This window comes from Mobula birostris, chromosome 20 (genome assembly GCF_030028105.1).
Source record: "Mobula birostris isolate sMobBir1 chromosome 20, sMobBir1.hap1, whole genome shotgun sequence".
Lineage (NCBI taxonomy): Eukaryota > Metazoa > Chordata > Chondrichthyes > Myliobatiformes > Myliobatidae > Mobula > Mobula birostris.
The window spans coordinates 75,375-87,828 of NC_092389.1; positions in this window are offsets into that span (position 1 = coordinate 75,375).

The following is a 12,454-nucleotide window of genomic DNA, read 5'->3' on the forward strand; positions in this document are numbered from 1 at the left end:
GTCTTTGAATACCCCCGCCAGTTGGTTGGCACAGGTTTCTAAGCCCTACTGGGCCTATTGCCTTGCGAGGGTTCACTCTCTTTAAGGACAGCCTGACATCGACTTCTGAGACAGGGATCACAGGGTCACCGAGTGCTGCAGGGATCTTCACAGCTGTAGTTATATTCTCCCTTTCAAAGCGAGCATAAAAGTCGTTGAGCTCGTCTGGGAGTGAAGCATCACTGCCATTCATGATGTTTGGTTTCACTTTGTAGGAAGTAATGGCCTACAAACTCTGCCAGAGTTGATGTGCAGCCAATCCTGCCTCCAACCTTGTTTGAAATAATTTCATTGCTCTTGAGTCTTACCTGGTTTTCCTGAATAGTTCTGGATCACCAGACTTGAATGCCTCAGATCTAATCCTCAACAGACTACAAACCTGCTGGTTTATCCATTGCTTTTGATCTGGGTATGTTCACTTAGGCACACATTCATCCACACAGGTTTTCATGAGGTTAGTGACAGCTGTGGTGTACTCATTCAGACTTAAAGATGAATCACTGAATACAGTCCAGTCCACCGATTCAAAACAGTCATCAAAGCGCTCCCGTGCCTCCCTTGTCCATACCTTCTTGGTGCTCACCACTGGTGCTGCAGTCTTCAGTCTCTGCCTAAACTCAGGGAGCAGAAGTACAGCCAGGTGATCAGACTTCCCAAAGTGAGGGTGTGGGATAGCACGGTAGGCATTCTTGATGGCAGTGTAACAATGGTTCAGTGTGTTGGTTCCTCTGGTACTGCAAGTGATTTGCTTAGAGACTTTTTCAAGCTAGCCTGATTAAAATCCCCCAAAATGATAGGGAAGGCATGCTCTGTCTCGTACCTGTTTGTCGCTCAGTTTGTCTGATTGACACTGGCCAGAGGTGGGATGTACACTGCTACCAGGATGATGGTTGAAATCTCTTGCACCAGATAAAATGGATGAATTGAATTGAATTGACTTTGTTACTTACATCCTTCATATACATGAGGAGTAAAAATCTTTACGTTACATCTCCATTCAAGTGTGCAATTTATAGTAATTTATAATAAATGGTATGTACAACAGGATAGTCAATTTAACATAGAAATATAATTGTATCAGCATGAATTAATCAGTCTGATGGCCTGGTGGAAGAAGCTGTCCCGGAGCCTGTTGGTCCTGGCTTTTATGCTGTGGTACCATTTCCCGGATGGTGGCAGCTGGAACAGTTTGTGGTTGGGGTGTCTCGGGTCCCCAATGATCCTTCGGGCCCTTTTTACACACCTGTCTTTGTAAATGTCCTGAATAGTGGGAAGTTCACATCTACAGATGCACTGGGCTGTCCACACCACTCTCTGCAGAGTCCTGTGATTGAGGGAAGTACAGTTCCCATACCAGGCAGTGATGCAGCCAGTCACGATGCTCTCAATTGTGCCCCTGTAGAAAGTTTTCAGAATTTGGGGGAGCCATGAATTTGGGGGTTCAAAAAAGGTAGAAGGGATAGTCCGGGTAATTATAGACCAGTGAGCCTTACGTCTGTGGTGGGAAAGCTGTTGGAAAAGACTCTTAGTGATAGGATCTATAGGCATTTAGAGAATCATGGTGTGATCAGGGACAGCCAGCATGGCTTTGTGAAGGGCAGATCGTGTCTAACAAGCAAGCCTGATAGAGTTCTTTGAGGAGGTGACCAGGCATATAGATGAGGGTAGTGTAGTGGATGTGATCTATATGGATTTTAGTAAGGCATTTGACAAAGTTCCACACGGTAGGCTTATTCAGAAAGTTAGAAAGCATGGGATCCAGGGAAGTTTGGCCAGGTGGATTCAGAATTGGCTTGCCTGCAGAAGGCAGAGGGTCGTGGTGGAGGGAGTACATTCAGATTGGAGGATTGTGACTAGTGGTGTCCCACAAGGATCTGTTCTGGGACCTCTACTTTTCATGATTTTTATTCACGACCTGGATGTGGGGGTAGAAGGGTGGGTTGGCAAGTTTGCAGGCGACACAAAGGTTGGTGGTGTTGTAGATAGTGTAGAGGATTGTCAAAGATTGCAGAGAGACATTGATAGGATGCAGAAGTGGGCTGAGAAGTGGCAGATGGAGTTCAACCCAGAGAAGTGTGAGGTGGTACACTTTGGAAGGACAAACTCCAAGGCAGAGTATAAAGTAAATGGCAGGATACTTGGTGGTGTGGAGGAGCAGAGGGATCTCGGGGTACATGTCCACAGATCCCTGAAAGTTGCCTCACAGGTGGATAGGGTAGTTAAGAAAGCTTATGGGGTGTTAGCTTTCATAAGTTGAGGGATAGAGTTTAAGAGTCATGAGGTAATGATGCAGCTCTATAAAACTCTGGTTAGGCCACACTTGGAGTATTGTGTCCAGTTCTGGTCACCTCACTATAGGAAGGGTGTGGAAGCATTGGAAAGGGTACAGAGGAGATTTACCAGAATGCTGCCTAGTTTAGAGAGTATGGATTATGCTCAGAGATTAAGGGAGCTAGGGCTTTACTCTTTGGAGAGAAGGAGGATGAGAGGAGACATGATAGAGGTGTACAAGATAATAAGAGGAATAGATAGAGTAGATAGCCAGCGCCTCTTCCCCAGGGCACCACTGCTCAATACAAGAGGACATGGCTTTAAGGTAAGGGGTGGGAAGTTCAAGGGGGATATTAGAGGAAGGTTTTTTACTCAGAGTGGTTGGTGCGTGGAATGCACTGCCTGAGTCAGTGGTGGAGGCAGATACACTAGTGAAGTTTAAGAGACTACTAGACAGGTATATGGAGGAACTTAAGGTGGGGGCTTATATGGGAGGCAGGGTTTGAGGGTCGGCACAACATTGTGGGCCGAAGGGCCTGTACTGTGCTGTACTATTCTATGTTCTATGTTCATACCAAACTCCTTCAACCATCTGAGGTGAAAGAGGCACTGTTATGCCTTTTTCACCATACAGCTGGTATGTACAGACCACATGAGATCCTTGGTGATGTGGATGCCAAGGAACTTAAAGCTGTTCACCCTCTCAACCCCAGATCCATTGATGTCAATAGGGGTTAGCTCGTCTCCATTCCTCCTGTAATCCACAACCAGCTCCTTTATTTTTGCGACATTGAGGGAGAGGTTGTTTTCTTGACACTACTACGTCAGGGTGATGACGTCCTCTCTGTAGGCTGCCTTATTATTATTTGAGATTAGGCCAATCAGTGTAGTATCATCAGCAAATGTAATTAGCAGATTAGAACTATGGGTGGTGACACAGTCATGGGTATACAGGGAGTAAAGGAGTGGACTTAGTACACAGTCCTTAGGGGCTCCTGTGTTGAGAGTCAGAGGGGCAGAGGTGAGGGAGGCCACTCTTACCACTGCCGGTGATCTGACAGGAAGTCCAGGATCCAGGCAGGGTGAAGGCCAAGGTCTCTGAGCTTCTTGACAAGCCTGGATGGAATTATGGTGTCGAATGCTGAACTGTAGTCCAAGAACAACATTCTCACATAGGCATCCTTCTTCTCCAGATGTGTAAGGATGACACTTGATTGCGAGGTGTTCCAGGTCGGGTGAGCAAGACTGGGACTGCACCAGCACATTTGTAGAACAGAAGGAGTTGATTATAAAGCACACTCCACCTCCTCTGCCTTTGAAAGACGTAGTAGTCTTACCTTGGCGGTGAATTGTGAAGCCATCCAGCTGTATTACTGCATTCGGAATGGCAGACCTTGAGTTTCATTTTCTTTCAGCTATTTACAGGACAATCAATAAATAAAATGGAACTTATGAAAAACTATACCTAACAAAGAAGGATAAACAACCAAGATAAATTATGCAAATGATAAAACAAAAGTAAATAAATAATACAGAGAATATGAATTGCAGACTCCTTGAAAGTGAATGGACAGGTTGTGGAATCAGTTCAGAGTTGTGTTGCATATCCACACCAGTTCAGGAGCCTGATGGTTGTAGGGTAATAACCATTTCTCAAACTGGTGGTGAGGGACCTAATGCCTGATGGTTGAGGGGTGATAACAGTTCCTGAACCTGGTGGTGCAACTGGTCAGGATACTCTCCACTCTGCATGTTTCCCAGTTGCTGGTGATTTTATTTCCACTGCTGACAGGAAAATGTGCTGTTTAGAATTCCTCCAGAGTTCTGGGAATCTGAGGAAAAGTCATGAACCTAAAACATTAACCATTTCCTCTCCACAAAAGCATGCCAAGTACATCCAACAAATTCCATGTTCCAAGGCAGACCTTTCAAAGCAAAGAGATATGCAAAATGCTCAAACACAAAATGCTGGAGGAATTCAGCGGGCTATGCAACATGTATGGAAATTAATAAACAGTCAATGTTTTGGGCTGAGACCCTTCATCAGGACTGGAAAGAAAGAAGAGAAGTCAGAGTAAGAAGACTTCTCCTCCTTTGTTAGAAGTTTGTCAGAATTTTAGATGTCGTGTCGAATCTTTGCAAACGTCTCAGTAATCATTAGTGCTGCCGTGCTACTGATTTTTTCATCATCGTACTTGCAGTCTGGACCCAGGACAGATCCTCTGAAATTATAACACTGAGTAATTTGAAGTTCCTACCCTGAAAATATTTTGTTGACCCATCACTTTCACAGGATCTAAAGCTGGACCACTTACAGCAGCAGCACTGGCTCAGTAAAACAACTCAGTTAACTGCTGAATCACAACCGTTGTTACTGCAGAAAAATTCTCTGCATGGTAATTAGGGATGAGCAATAAACACTGACTTTGCCTTCATCCTATAAATGAATAAAAAATAAACAAAACAAATCCAAAGACAGAGACCTGTTAAGAAATGATGTAGCTCATCTGAACCTGAGCTGCCATTGATATCATTGGTGTTGGGGCAAGGAAGGCAAAACTATCCAAGGCTTTTCACTTTGTCTAACAAGCTATTGTTAAAGTCTAACAAATACAGGGTCTAGATTAGATTCAGCTATAATCACAATTAAATTCTTATACTGCCCGATACATGATGGTACACTCATTAATGCATTGAGTTGCTGCCACATGATTGGCTGATTAGATGTTTGCATTAATGAGCAGGTGAAGTGGCAATCCACAACAGATGCTGGACAGTTGTGGCAGGGCTTGGATGCCATCACCTCTTATAAAGTAAAATCAAGCAACATCAGCAATGACAGGGTTTTGCTTCCAGATGATCGCAATGCCGGCTATACTCATGTTGATCATCAAAGTACAGAGGAACCATCATGAACTCCCACAGCCCCCTGTGATTTCAGTCTCTGAGGCTGATGTGAGGGTATCCTTCAGAAAAGTGAACCCACAGAAAGAATGCAGCCCAGATGAGGTACTTAGCCAAGTACTAAAGAGCTGTGCTGGTCAACTTTTTTTTAAAAATTATTCACTTACAGGATGTGGGCATCACCAGCTAAGCCAGCATTCATTGCCCATCCCTACCTTCCCTTGAGAATGTGGTGATGAGCTGCATTCTTGAACTGCTGCAGACCCTGACTGGAGTGTTCACCGATATCTTTAACCTCTCACTTTGGCAGTCTGAGATACCCACCTGCTTCAAGCAGGCTTCAATTATACTGATGCCTAAGAAGAACACGTTAACCTGCCTCAATGACTATTGTCCAATAGTCACTTTCAAAGACTCTTCACCTCATGTTCTTGATATTTATTGCTTATTTATTTATTTATTTATTTATTATTTTTGTATTTGCACAATTTGTTGTCTTTTGTTGACAGGTTGAAACCCCAAGTTGGTGTGCTATTTCATTGATTCTTATATGGTTATTATTCTATTCTGGATTTATTGAGTATGCCCGCAAGAAAATGAATCTCGAGGTTGTATATGGTGACATATATGTACTTTGATAATAAATTTAATTTGAACTTTAAAAAGCATGCAGACATGGGTCAGTTGTTGTTCAGACCAAACATCAGAATGGGAAAGAAATGTGATCTGAGTGACTGACCGTGGACTGATTGTTGGTGCCAGACGGAGTGGTTTGAGTATCTCACAAACTGCTGATCTCCTGGGATTTTCACGCACAACAGTCTCTAGAGTTTACAGAGAGTAGTGTGAAAAACAAAAAAAAATCCAGTGAGTGGCAGTTCTGTGGGTGAAAACACCTTGTTAATGAGAGAGGTCAGAGGAGAATGGCCAGACTGGTTCAAGCTGACAGGAAGATGACGGTAACTCAAATAACCACACTTTACAACAGTGATGTGCAAGAGAGCATCTCTGAATGGACCTTGAAGTGGAGGTTCTACAGCAGCAGAAGGCCACTGAGTGTGTATATCCAACATTCAATATTCCATATTCAAGATTCAAGACTGTTTAACTGTGGAAGTGGAGATGGAGCACTGAAAACATGTCTTTTCATCAGTAATACAGAAAAGCTGATTATCACCAGTGGTAGGAGTGAAACACCTTGCAAGCATCAAGCATCTTCTGCTTCAGCTGTGCCAGAGCCCGTGGGACGCCTATTGGCCTTATCAGAACACATGTAAGTAAGGCAGCCCGAGTTCTGTAGGACTACTGAAGAGGAATTTATTGACAGAACCATCGTTCTGTACTCCTGAAATACAAAAGGTATTATAGAAGAGAAAGCAAAGTTATTGAAAGTCTTTGTGCAGTGCACAACAATGGAATGCATTCAATAATTCTCTTTAGTTCAATGGATATAGAAATGGTAACAAAGCTTATCGGCTTTACAATTGGGCTATTTCTGAATGTTCCTGGAGATGTAAAGGATCCCAGTGCTCTTTTTGAATTACTAATCTGTCACGCTTTCTTCTTTAATCAACATCAATAACGATATATGATCTTTTACCAGTTGCTATTCAGGCCACCCTGAATTTACAATGAGATTTTGTTGTGTAGAAGTTGGCTGCCATTAATTGCAGACATGTAATGAATTGCCTGTGAAGCACATTGTGTCAGTCTATGTCTATTTTCTCATTCCCCACACTTAATTCTAATTCATCCAGCTTTCTTTCAAGCTCCAAGGAGTTGTTGGGCATTCAGTGATGGCCCTTCTCTGTCCTCACTGAGGTTCTTGATTGATGACCAATGGATTAGATTGTCATGTTTACCTTGGCTTCTTTTCTGACAATTATTTGAAGTTATTTATTTATTTATTTGGAGATACAGTGCAGAACAGGTTCTTCTGGCTCTACAAGCTGCGCTGTACAGCAGCCCACCTGTTTAATCCTAGCCTAATCACAAGAAAATCCTTGAAAGGCACGTCCTTGAAATTGTAAATGCTTTCTCAATGATCTGATAAATCTCTTAAACATTCCTATGGCAGCTATTTCAAAACGTTGGGAGAGTTTTCTCATCAACGTTACACAGATTTTTTGGGGGGCATCGGATTTCATTGTAATAGGACAAAATAATCAGCATGAACATTTGGCTTCAATGGAGAAATGTGAGGTATAATTCCTTTTATGGAATTGCATTGCATAGCTTGTGCTTTCTGACATTATACCCCATCTACACCCATTGGTCACATCCAGTACCCCTCTATACATGTAGAGTTCAGCGCTAACACTCACCAGCAGTCACTGGGTTGTTTTATTTCTTGTCCTGGTCCCAAGCACCTAAACAGTTTGGATCACCCACCTTCCTTCTCACCTGGTCTTATCTATCACCTGCCAGTCTGTACTCCTTCCCCTCCTCCACCTCCTTAATCTGCCTTCTTCCTCATTCCTTTCCAGTCCTGATGAAGGGACTTGACCCGAAACATCAACTGTTTATTACGTTTGTAATTTCCATAGGTGCTGCTTGACCTGCTGAGTTCCTCCAGCACATAGTCTGATTTGGCTCAACTTTACTTTGTCAGCTACCACTGAAATGGATCAATAACAACAATAAAAAAACTTTTATAGGCACCTTTACAAAAAATTGCATTTCTAAAGTGCTCCTGACATTGGGATGTTTCAAATTGCCTTACAACTAATGAAGCCCAATCAATGGTCAAAACACTCAGAATAGCTCCAGTTAACTACAGTGTGACAGTGACCAATAATTTCCTCCTAAGTTATCTTGATTGTGGGTCAAAGGTTAGCAAGGATAACTAATAAAATCCTCATGCCTTTTCAAACTAATGCCCTGGGATCTTTTACATCCACCAAGAAGATGAGTGGAATCTCAGTTGCCTGAGAGTGGATGCAAATGATGTTGTGACAGACAAGAAAAGCTCATTTATTTTAACTGACATCTTTATTGTGACAAGCACAAAAACAGATTGTGTGCTGTGACCCAGGGAGAGAACCCACTCAGTCACATACAGACAGGGGAGGTGATCATTGCTCACCCTGGTTATGGTCATGGTGACCCACACACACACAAGTGAATAACTTTAGAACCCAAGCTAAAATGTAACAATAAACGAACTTGAACATCCCACCATAATCCCACAAAAGCATTTTAACACAAGAACAGTAAATAGCGCTGGCCATTAGGAATGCTGGAGCTGGCTGTCGACCACGTCTCAGGAGTGGCACACTGCCCCCACCTGAGAGGTCAGCGGTCCCCGGCAACCCCAGGGTCCACAACATAAACCAGAAGTCCCAGTGGTGGTCGATACCGCTGCTTTATGATGCTGTGGGGTGTCTGGAGCACCCCCTCCCCATGGGAGGCACTGTTTGGTGAGGCAAGAGGCAGGGCACTTGAAATGTCACTTCCTCCCTTCAGCCTTGCTGAGTCAGTGGCGGCCAAGAGCCAATGCGTGCCAGCCAGGCCCGGTGTAGCATGACTACCTTCTGCTGCTCAGGTATCCGCACCCTATATACCACATCGGAGATGTAGTCTCTCCTGGCCCTTTCCAACGGCTTCCAAGCTTGGTGGATAGTCCCCTCTTTCGGGTGGGACAATGGACCCATACTGTGGCCCCCAGCAGGTACTGCTGCATTGGTGCCCTAGACTGGTTGCTCGGTTCCTTTTGGGACGTGTCTGCACCGCAACAGTGCACGAACAGCTCCGCATCCTGTCTGTACCCAAGCCAATAGAAGTGTTCACGCAGCCTGCCCAACCTCTTTGCACCCCCAAAATGTTTGTCTCCACCAGCCTATGCACCAACCACAGCACCGTGGCACGGAGCCCATGGGGGACCACCAGCTGTCTATCGTCGTCAGAAAACTACCACCACCAGAACAGCAACCCTTTGTGCATTTCCAGCGTGTCCCACTGAGTGGGTCTCTGGATCCAGGACAGAGACCTCTGCCCACTCCGGTCGCCGTCCCATGCTTAGCCATCCTCTCACCCAGGCCAGCACGGGATCGCTTGCCTGTTCACTTCGCAGCTGCTGGGAGAAAGCCTGGGGCAGCTGCTGATCAATGGTGGGGCTCCCCAGTGGGACAGTAGGCCCAGCACAATGGTGCAGGACTCCTGGATGTCAGCTAGCCACACCTCATGTTCCACCGCAATGTGCGGCCACCCCTTCCCTTTCATGGCCACTCAGTGGCTGGTGACTGTAGCCAGCTGGCTGCTGTTGTTGTTCATCCAAACGGGGATGGCTGGTCCGTGTTGGGGAGGACACCTAGACGGATGATGATGATGGCTAACCCCGTGTCCACCATCTGATGCCCTCTACCATACATCATGTATAAGCCTTGCTCTTCACCCAAACGGCCCACCTATAAAGGTGACCATAAGACATAGGAGCAGAATTAGGCCACTCAGCCCATCGAGTTTTCTCCGCCATTCCATCATAGCTGATCGCAGATCCCACTCAACCCATACACGTGCCTTCTTGCCATATCCTTTGATTCCCTGACTGACCAGGAAACAATCAACTTCTGCCTTGCATATATGCACGGACCCGGCCTCCACTGCAGTGTATGGCAGAGCATTCCACAGATGCACTACTCTCTGGCTAAAAAAAATTCCTCCTTACCTCTGTTCTAAAAGGTTGCCCCTCAATTTTGAGGCTGTGCCCTCTAGTTCTGGATACCCCACCATAGGAAACAACCTATTCACATCCACCCTATCTGGTCCTTTCGACATTTAGTAGGTTTCAATGGGACCCCCCACATTCTTCCAAGTTCCAGTGAGTACAGGACCAAAGCTGCCAAACATTCCTCATATGTTAACCCCTTCATTCCTGGAATCATCCTCGTGAACCTCCTCTGGACTCGTTCCAATGACAACACACCCTTTCTGAGATATGGGGCCTAAAACTTTTGACAATACTCCAAGTGCGGCCTGACTTGTGTCTTATAAAGCTTCAGCATTTTCTCCTTGCTTTTATATTCTAACAACAAGCGACAACGGAGGGATTCTGCTGGAGGTCTCAGGAGGCACCACCCACTCGGCATTTCCCGATGGTTGCACTGGGCTGTGGCATGGCACTGGTGCAGGGTGGCTCTGTGCCACATGCCAGTAGCAGAGTTCACTCCATAACACGCAGTGGGGCCAGCGCGGTGCTGGTTGGAACTGTCTCACAGGCTCCTCCTTGTCAGTTTCCTCCTCTGCCTCCGTGACACAAGCCCAGGCTCGCTGTGTGCAGGGTGATGCTGGAACACCTTGAGGTCTCAAATTGCTTCTGCCCTCTCCACCTCGGCCAGCGATGATGGTAATGTTAGGCAAACATGCTGCCGAAGGCACTCTGGCATCAGCACCTTCACAAAGGCATGGAGGGCAAGCTGTTCCTGGGCCACGGGAGGGAACTGGGGGTAGCCATGCCCAGCACAGTGGCGGAGATCTGCCACAAACACCCCCAGGCTTTCTCCTATACGGCTCCGTCTGCTGCACAGTTCTTCCCTTATTGCTTCCTCCATTGGCTTCTGCTTGAAACACCACTCCAGCGCTGCTACAAAGGCCCTTCAGTCACACTGCTGCACCAGCGTTAGGTCGAGAGAAGCCCGCAGGACCCCTCCAGCCCCAGGGCAAGGTGGACCGCAGTCTCAGTGAGGGTCCACCCATTGTGCCATGCAGCAAGTTTGACTTGTGCCAGGTAAGGCTCCGGGCAGCTGGCACCATTGTATCTCGGGAGCTTCAGGGTGGAAGTTGTAGCGTGAATTCCTGAGGCCTGTTGGTCTTCCTCTTGCTCCGGCAGCATCGATGGTGCCTACCATGTTGCCCACCCTCCTATGGCTGCAGTATCTTGGATTCCCCAGTACGGGCCACGAGAGAGTAGGGTGATGCGCTTGGCCTTGTCCGCCAGGTTGTGGAGTCTGGGTACACTGGCCCCATCGAGATTCCCTGCCAAGGCACAATGCTCGGTTCCCAGGTCCTACGTCTGGGTCAGCATCCCATTTTCGGGTGCCCGGCACCTGGAGATGCTGGGGAGGCATACTGCACGGTACCGTGAGTTATCCCCCGGGCCGTTGATTGGAGTATTATGCAGACACAACAGAGCCACCAAAGAGCTTTAAAAAAATCCCATCCCTGTAAAAGAGAGTTACCGAGGCAGCAGTCTGAGGCAGAGTAGTAAGGCTTTGGCTCAACAAGGCTTCGGCAAGAACAGGCGGAGGCAAGGTAAATAGGTAAGTTCATTCCTTATTTCCTATTTAAATCTTGAGAGAATAGGGGGTATGTCTACAGAGCCGGTGCTCTGTTCTGGGTGTCAGATGTGGGATTTCCAGGAGACTTCCAGCCTCCCCGATGGCCACATCTGTACCAAGTGCATCAAGATGCAGCTCCTTAGAGACCGTGTCAGGGAACTAGAGCTGCAGTTCGATGACCTTCGGCTTGTTAGGGAAAGTGAAGCAGTTATAGAAAGGAGCTACAGGGAGGTAGTCACCCCAGGGCTACAGAATACAGATAAATTTCCCATCCCTTAGTGCTGCAATTGGAGAGGGTCCAGAGGAGGTTTTACAAGAATGATACTGGGAATTAAGGGTTAACATTTGAGGAAAATTTGATAGCTCTGGGCCTGTACTCGCTGGAGCTTAGAAGAATGAGGGAGGATCTCACTGAAACCTATCGAATATTGAAAGACCTGGATAGAACGGACATGGAGAGGACGTGTTCTATAGTGGAGGAGTCGAGGACAAGAGGGTAAAACCTCTGAATACATGGCTATCCCATTAGAACAGAGATGACAAAGAATTCCTTTAGCCAAATTATGATGAATTATTATGTGGAATTCATTGCCACAGATGGCCGTGAGGCTAAATCATTGGGTATATTTAGAGCCGAGGTAGATACTGTAGGTTCTTGATTAGTCAGGGTGTCAAAGGTTATGGGGAGAAGGCAGGAGAATGGGTTGAGAGGGGTAATAAACTGGCCATGATGGAATGGCAGAGCAGACTCGATAGACTAAATGGCCTAATTATGCTCCTATATCTTATGATCTTATGGATATGCAGTTTAATTTGACACTTTGGTCAGCACAGGCATCAGGGCTGAAATCGCTGTTCTTGTGCTGTATTGCTCTGTATTCTAATTAAAATGTTTTGGGCTACTCAGACTTTATCTGCCTCCTCCTTTTGCCTCATCTTCCTTTTCCACAAGATCATCCCAGCCA